This window comes from Hydra vulgaris, chromosome 13 (assembly GCF_038396675.1).
Source record: "Hydra vulgaris chromosome 13, alternate assembly HydraT2T_AEP".
Classification (NCBI taxonomy): domain Eukaryota; kingdom Metazoa; phylum Cnidaria; class Hydrozoa; order Anthoathecata; family Hydridae; genus Hydra; species Hydra vulgaris.
Window position 1 is genome coordinate 43,723,019 of NC_088932.1, and position 9,171 is coordinate 43,732,189.

Genomic DNA, 9,171 nt, shown 5'->3' on the forward strand with positions numbered 1-9,171 from the left:
TTCAGTGTTTACATTAGTTCCATAACAGCCCAGCACTTGCAAATCATTCAAAAACGATCAGTCACGGATCTTGTACTTTTTGGTGTTTGAGCTAATTTCCAGACATGAAACAAAACCTTTTTTGTTCCCGGCCTCCAACCATCGCAATTCAGTGCATAGCTTCATTATTTGAAATAAGTATAAACATTCAAATGTTTGGAGTTTGTTCCATGTCAAGAAGTTAGATCTCAAACTCTAAAAAATCCTAGATCAGTCACTGAAAATGATATAGTGTTCTCTAGAATACTGTAGAGCTTAAGGTTTTAAGTATTCAGCTGTGCCTTTTGGAGGAAGAGGAAGAATCCTAAATATCCTCTTTCCAGGTTCCTAAATCAAGGATTTATGCATTTCCATCTCTATGGCTCTCTTATTGTTAAAGTTTTTTGATATCCCGTCTCTTTCACAATCAAAGTTAAACGCTTTAACATATTTATAATAAGGTTATAGGTTATTTATGGCTTTCATCAAGCATTTATCTAGCTCTTGCCAATAAATTGTGCTTTGCCATCATGTGAATTAGTTTCATTATTCTCCAGTACAACTAAAGCCATAGCTGCAGCAGATCTATATAGAACCTATAGCAGTCACAGATTAATGAAAGAAAATAGAGAAAAGATTGCATCTGCTTTGAAAGGGATGATGATAACGCTAGGTTGTTGTCACCAATTGCAGTTTGTGGTAAAGTACTTAGTGTAGCAGATTTTTTTAAGTTTTTATTTTAGGTGCCCCAAGAAGTTTTTACAGTCTTCAGTCTTATAACAGAGCACCACGGAAGAGCATTTGAAAAAAAATTTACGTCTCCTTCCTTACCGATAATATAAAACTTGCCCAGAGGTGGCATTGAACCACGTATCTCTTGTTTCTGAGACATGCGCTAACCACTTCCCTTCGACTGCCTAACCACTGCGCAACGGCTGCAAATGCAAATAACATAACCTAGTCGTACTTAATCAGCTAAATTTAAGCTTTATTTGCTTTGAAAGTCAGCAGACCGAATGATATCAAGTCCTGTAGACAGTTTCACATCAGATATTGGTTTTGAGTATCCAAAAAATTAAACTACAGATATATATTAAAGTATAGAATATATATAGATAAATATAAAAGTATAGCATAGCAAAAAGTCAAACTATATATAAAATTAAACTAAAGCATAGCAAAATATTAAACAAAGAAGCATACATAGCCATAACAGTTTCATTATTTAGATAACTTTATAACTAAAAAACTAACTTAAAATAAAATAAGTAACAATTTAAAACAAAACACAAGTTTTTTAAATTGAAAAATTTAAACATTTAGTATATCCATGCTCTAGTTGGTATTTCAACTCAAACCTTAATTGATTAATATTAAAAGCAGTGGCGTGGCAAGGCCTCCCCAAGCTCAACAGCAATAAAGATAGGGGAGGTGCGCTAGTAAGTTCCTTTACAAATAAAAGTGGCCACTTTATTTATTTTTTAACACCTAATAGTAAGTTTTTTCAGGAGTTTAGGGGTCTGATACTGGTCACATGATAGAGAGAGGGGGACCGCCATCCCACTAGGCACGGCACTGATTATTACTAAGAATATTATATAGTAAAGTTATATTTATTGTTATTATTATTGTTGTTATTATATTATATTGTTAATATTATTGTTATCATAGTTATGTTATAATTTTTATTATTATTGTTGTTATAATTAAAAGATATTAAATTATTAATAATATTACTACTTACTAAAATTGAAAAAATCGTTTCTAATGGAAACTCTGAGTAAAGAATGGGTTTAATCGTAAAACTAATATGCAATTTTTATATTAAAAAAAGTTTCTTCTAAATATGTTTAAAAATTTTTAAAACTTTTGTTATAAAAAAAATATTGATTTAGTTTATTCAAACATATCTGACTTCATTGCCACTCAAGCTTTACACCGCGAAGAAACATATCTTCTATTTTTGTACTCTGAAACTTCTTCTGAAAAATATATTTAAAAAAATTGAAGTTTGCGCTATCGATTAAAAGTAATATTAGTCAAAAAATGCTGCACGGGGTAATTCTTACCTATTTTTGCTTACCTTGGTCTTATTTTTTTAGTTTTCTCATCACTAATATAAAAATAAGTGAAAATAGTTGCATTTCTTAAACAGGTTGTTTTTACTCAGTCGTATTGATCATATGGAGAAAAACATATCCCGCGTAACCGAGGCACTAGGTTGGGAAAAATAAACTTCAGCACGTGTTCATATGCAAAAAAAAGTTAATCAAAATCAATCTCGAGTTTTGAAAGTGATATTTGGGGAGTAATATTCTTATGGTTTGAGATATTTTTAATCAATACTCAACTAAAAAAATTTTTTTAATCTAAAAATCAAATAAAATATTGTAATAAATTGACACAAAAATTATGCCAGAACCTGAAAAAAACTTTAATATTGTAGAAATCCACTTTTAATTGTATTCTTTGAATTATAAAGTACAATTTTTTAGTAATTAGTGTTTAATTAGTACTAGCAGTTAAGTTGTTTAAACGTGCGGCCGTGGCGTAGTGGTTAGAACGCTTGCATTATAAGCAGGAGACCCAGGTTCGAAACGAGCTCTGGGCATATTTTCGCGTCATGGTAAGGAAGGAGGCGTGAACTTCCTGGTTAAATGCACTTCCGCGGTGCTCTGTGACAAAACCGTTAGGACTTCTTGGGGCACCTAAAAAAAAAAAAAAATAAAAAAAAAAAAAAAAAAACGTCTACGATAACTAAAAAAGTTGTGATTTTATTCAATAATTATTTTTGCTTTAGTGCGAATAGTAAACAAAAGGTATTTTATTATATAGGTATTAAAACAAAAAAGCAAACAAGAGGTTTCTCTTCAATTTGATAAAATATCTTAAAGTAGAGAGAGATTGGTTAGAAAATGAAGTTCTACAATTAACAGATGTCTAAGAAACGATCTACTTATTCAGGGAATTTTAAAATGTGAATCACTAGCTAATAGAAATTTTACAGTTTTAAGTGTTTTATACTAAACAATTTTGTAAAAGTTTAAATTTCTTTTTTATAGAATAAGTGAGTTCCATGTTAAAGAAATCTCGGTGGTATTGGTAGACTTGGCGCAAAAACAATGGTCGAAGCACAATGGTTGTTTATGAACCCTTTAGTCGTATCTCAAAAATGCTCTCAGATAAAATTTTATCTTTCTGGAAAAAGTTTAGAAGTACTTTTAATCAAAAATAAAAAAAATGAAAATGGTCAAAATGTGGTTAGATAAGCTGGACACGTTAATGTACATAAAAAAATGTAGGTACAATACATTAAACTGTGTTAATGAAAATGCTCTATGTAAAGAGATTAGCAATATCTTTGTTGGAGTTCACATTTTATGCATTTTTTCATAATATACCAAGGTGCCACAATTTGATTTAAATTGGCTTAAATTAAAAAAAAAAAAATCTTAGAAAAAAGTTAGGTTATCAAGTATCGAGTTGACATGGTAAAAATAGAAAGGCAAATCAAGGTAGATAAATGAAAACCAATTGGTCATGCATGTTTTGAAATAAGAAAAAATTCCATTTAAAAATTTTATATTAGTACACAGATTCAAATAAAAAAAGTTGAAAATGAAGTCTATGAATCAGGGGGAAACAATTTTATTCAAAAACTTTACCCGAAAATTTTAAAAATGCAAGTAAAATAGCTTCAGAGGATTGCTCAAGCAATATCAAACAAAAAAATTCTCTTATAAATAATTGTAAAGTTAAAATCTTTAACATAGCATTAATATCTTATTAATTTGACTTATCTCCTATTGCAAATATCTGCTTCATTTAAAACTTGATCTAACCTAGCTATTTTATGCTAGCTAAAAATAGCTAATTTAGCATGCAAGTCTCAAAAATTTGGAGAGCGGACCAAGAGGATATAATTAAAACTAAGTTTTTCTCCTAAAAACTGGTATGTTAAGGTACCTAGCATGGGTAAATCCGTAGATGAAACTAAAGAACCTACTTAGATTTTGATTAAAAATGCACAGGTTTTATCTATGGCATCATCTAAGGATAAAATGCTGTATAACGGGTGTTACTTCTAAACCAGTTGGTAGCTTATTGACCCATATAATCTTTGAAAAGGTCAAAGAAAACCAGAATAAAAATTGTTGGGATTTTAATTGGAAAATTTCTTGAAGAATTGATTAAGAAAAGTATAATTATAATTGGCTCAGACTTAACAAATTCAATGACTGAGTTTGGTAAGTATGGTGGATTATAAACTTATCTGGAGAATTATTCAATATGCATGTTACATACAAATGAGCTTTAAAATACCTGACGCATGTTTTTGATGAACTTGATGATATCTTGATGAACCTACAAATTCCTTGGTTAGTCATTCAGGGCCCACAGGAAAACTATTATCAAAAGTAAATAAAATAAAAAATAAAAATAGAATAGTATGAACATATTTTTCAGACTGAGACTCTGATTAAAAATCCTTATGACATCTATTGTCTGCCAACCAACAGAGTATGCTTCAGAATGATCAAAAAACAGCAAAACTCAACAAGTTTTGATAAACTTTGAAAATAAACATGTTATATATTGAAATAGTAGTTGATTTGGTCAAAGAGTTTAAACTTGTTAACAAAAGTACTTTTCATGCTCAGTTTTAATGCCTTGATAAGTTTAAATTCTTTGACCAAAATAACATTTATTTTATTGTAATACGCGCCTACACGTTTATGCGCGCGTTGCACTTGACTTCACGCGTAAAAAATAATTTAGGTTCATAAATTTCACAAACTAAATTAGTAAATAAATAAATTTATAAATTTATTATAAGTTATAAATTAGTAAAAAAATGAAGTTTTATAATCTTCAAGCCAAAACAAACTTTTTTGATACATTACTCTAGATAATTTTAAAACGGTGAAGGACATTAAACATATACACTTATTATATTTTATATGTATATATATATATATATATATATATATATATATATATATATATATATATATATATATATATATATATATATATATATATATATATATATATATATATGTATATATATATATATATATATATATATATATATATATATATATATATATATATATATATATATATATATATATATATATATATATATATGTATATATATATATATTTACACACAAAATATAAACACAATATATTTTATATATATACTCACAAAAAAAAAAAGGATTTCAAATTCAGATTCAGATATTTTAATATTCATTTTATTGTTTATATAACAATCAATTTAATAACTTAATATCGCAACGGTATTTCTAATGCTTTCTAAAAAATTTGCCTAATACTTTGGACCTGACTATTCTAGATGTAGTGAATTTGGTTCATTATATTGTTTAACTTTGATATATTTTTTAATTTCGAATTTTTTTTTAGTTGAAATGCAAATTTTACAACTCTAAGCAGCAGGCTAATAGAGTTCTGAAAAATTTTAGGATCTACCTGCATATTTATTTTAATGTTATTTTTTAAATTAAATGAGCTTAGGGTCAAGAAATAAATTTTAGGTCAAAAATAAGAGATTAACTACTCTTATCTGTGGTCTTCTAATACACTGATGGATATTTCGGACACCTAGTCTGTTTTTTATTGTTTAGTTTTTTTGTTGTTGTTGGGACATTATACTAAGGCCATTATACATATATTTAATTAAAATATGAGTAAAAGCTAATAATAAAACAACGTTTTGCATTTAAATAGTTTATTTCTCTCAAAATACATTATTTAAAAATTTACATATATTTGCTTTTTGTTAAACTTTCAACTGTGAGGGGAGATATCTGGTAGTTGTTTCCATTGAACCGTTTGTGTTTGACAATAGAGATATCAAAGATGAAATCAGTGGATTACTTCTATTAAGAAGATGGTTCGTTTTGTTTTTCTAAACACATTAACTTAACATTTTAAAAGAATAGTTCAACCTGGTATTCGGAATTTTTTTTTTTTAAAGCCTCTTGAGCTTCTTCAAAGTTAAATTCAATGAGAAGTTCTAAGAATTCTGATTTCTGAACTAATTGCTTCAAAAGTTTGTGAACACTACTTGGTTATACATACTAATTGTGAAGGGAAATTATTAAACCAGTGATTTCTCTGCAGTACCCTCGACACATCATAGCCGGAACATAAGGCTATTAGAACAGATCTCAGTTTTTCTACAAGTTTTCTATCCGCGCCAATAATATTAAGAAACACTTCTGAATCTTCGTGTGATCTTATTGCAGTATTGCTATCATATGTGTTAACAATCCTGGTCTGGGTAAAAGGTTCAGTTTTTTTCTACATTTTTGTTGAATAATTGTTTTTTTTTTTACCTATTTAATTTCACATTAGTTGTTTGTAAATAAGTTTAACTGGCTGGCAAAAGTAGATGATGGTCTTTTGTTTACCCAAATTGTTTGGTTCTCAACAAATAGCTTTAAAGATACCTTAGCATTCTGAAACATACTTTTTTTATTTAATATTGCCTGCTGTAGATTTGTGTCACTGTATTTTTGTTTGAAAATACTTTGGACTGAAATCCCGTCTTTATGTAGTTTTTTATCTCCCATCTTTGATGCAGTTTTCATTACATATAAATTTGATAAGTAGATCCAACCTGTGTGGTTGAAAGAGAACCTGTTTTGATCAAGAGAACAAAAAGTGTTGTTTGTTATTGTTTGATGTGGTTTGACCATTTGAGTTTATTGTTAAAGTTGTTTATTAAGCCTCGTTTAAAACATGTTTTATCAAGTGTGATTCTTTATTGCCTCGGAGATTTCTGTTATAATTTTCTTGTAGCTATTTATTATACTTTTAATTTTTTTTGTATTAGTTGTCATAAAATTATACTTTTTGGTAATGAAGCTCGAGTTTTATGTCGTCATTTTGAATTAAATCTCTGTCCTGCGAATTTTTTTATGATAACAGAATACCGTTGTCGTCAAAAAATTTGCAGATGGGTAAAGCTAATTCAAGCATATTGTTCATATAAATTGTGAAGAGTAAAGGTGAAAGTAAAGCGTCCTTAGCGACACCAATTAGCACCTCAAGTCAATTATATATTTTTTTATACAACACTAGACATTGTCTCTATATATTTTTGTATTCGATTTTCATATCCTTAATTTTTTTTTTTTGAAAAAAAAGCAACAACAAAAAAACAACAAGTACTCTGTGAACTAAATAAGAAAATTAGTGCGCAAACGCAAACATGACGAATTGACGTTTAATTAGGATTTGCTTGTAGAGAAAAAAGAATTGATGAGGTCTATGTCATCAAGTATCAGCTTTAGGCGGTAGTTTAAAGTCGATACTCGATGAAATTAACCTCATTATAAGTTTGACTTCACATAAGTTTGCCTTCACATAACTAGTTTTAAAAGCTAGTTATGCGAAGGCAAACTTATGCTCAACTACATTTTCATTTTAGATTTCTCGTTTGTCTTACAGAAACGGGTTCTGTTACAATCACATCGAAACCTCTTGCATCTTTAATAATCTACCCAAATGATGCAGAAATTTTCTGAATAAGTTTCTGCATTACAAGAAAATTATTTTTTAAATGATTTTCAGCATTTCAAGTGTTTCGTTTCCGTCTCAATAAATAAATGGTAGCAGTGAAACTAGAAATCTAAATTATTTAAGTTATCAATTACATATCTTTGCTAGTTGTTGACCAAATTCAGCATTAATAAGTAAGTCAGCCATTTACTCATATAACTAAATCATATTGAAGAATGTCTATACTTATTTGTAGGGAAAGGTGGAGGTTGGATGAAACACAATTGCTTATTTGCTGTGGTCCAGGATGACGCAAACACGGGCCTGCTATTCCCAGAAACAATTATTTTTTTACATCATTTGACTAACTTTAATTTAGCTTTCAACCATGTTTTCTCATTTTCTAGCATATGCTCTGTTGTAGATATCGAATATTGTCTACATTTTTGAAACTACTTATTTACCACTTTGTTTAAAAAATTCAATTTCAATGTCCGGATAATTTTCTTTTACTAAAATAATAGCCACAATTTGTTTTGTAAGATTAGGACACATAAACCCGCATATACTGTGATTTTGATCTTAAATATCTCGGCTCTTCATTTTAAAAGTTCTTATTAATTCGTTCTATTTAAATTTTTTGAATAATTTTTTTTAATCTCTTTTTATATCGCAATTATGACAAGTTACTACTTGCAATTAGTGTAAAGAGCAAACTAAAGTTGAAAACACTGGGGGATTATGTAGGAATTTTTGATTAGTTTTTGATTATGGTTTTATATATATAAACAAAAAGATTTTGTGCGTGATTTCAGCAAGTTACAATGTCTCCATTGCCGTCAGAAACATGCGATCCGTGTAATTAATTTTGCGGATCGGTTCTCAAATTCCTCAATATTTTTCAATCAAATGAAAATCCTCAATGTTTATAAACTAAACGTATATAAAAATTTATCTTTTGTTTATATGTGGAAGTATGATTTATCTCCTTTAATTTTTAAAGACCTTTTTATTTTGAAACCTTTAAGCAAGTTTAACATGAGGAAAAATAACTATTTAAATAAACCACTCTGTCGAACAAAGTTCAATTAATTCTGTATCACTTATCGTGCAGCTCATCTCTGGAACAAAATTATTTTTCCTAACTTCGGCTTACCCCTAACTTATTCTGTTTTTAAAATTAAATTAAAAGATCTCATTCTCTCTATTGAAAATATCTTAGAATAATTTTAATTTGTCTTATGGTATATAATAATTTTGAAATGTATGTTCAATCTTTGTTTTATACTTGTTGAAATTTGTTTCTATTTATCTAAGTACTGTTTTAATATTTTTATGTTAATTTTTTACGTTCTCTTATTGTAAAAAGGCGTTTTTATAATACTTTATGTACTCTGTTTTGTAAAAGGCTTCTGACGATAAGATCATTTGATCTTCTTTTAGAAGCCTTGTTTGTATTTGAAAAAAATATGTATTTTATATATATTACGTCAAATGTAAACAAAAAAAAAAAAACAAAAAAAAAATAAATAAAAATTTCATAATTTATTTTAATTATTTGATTTAAAAAGATCGCATTATCAATATTTTGAGAAAAAACGCATGTTTTTGGTCTTAACA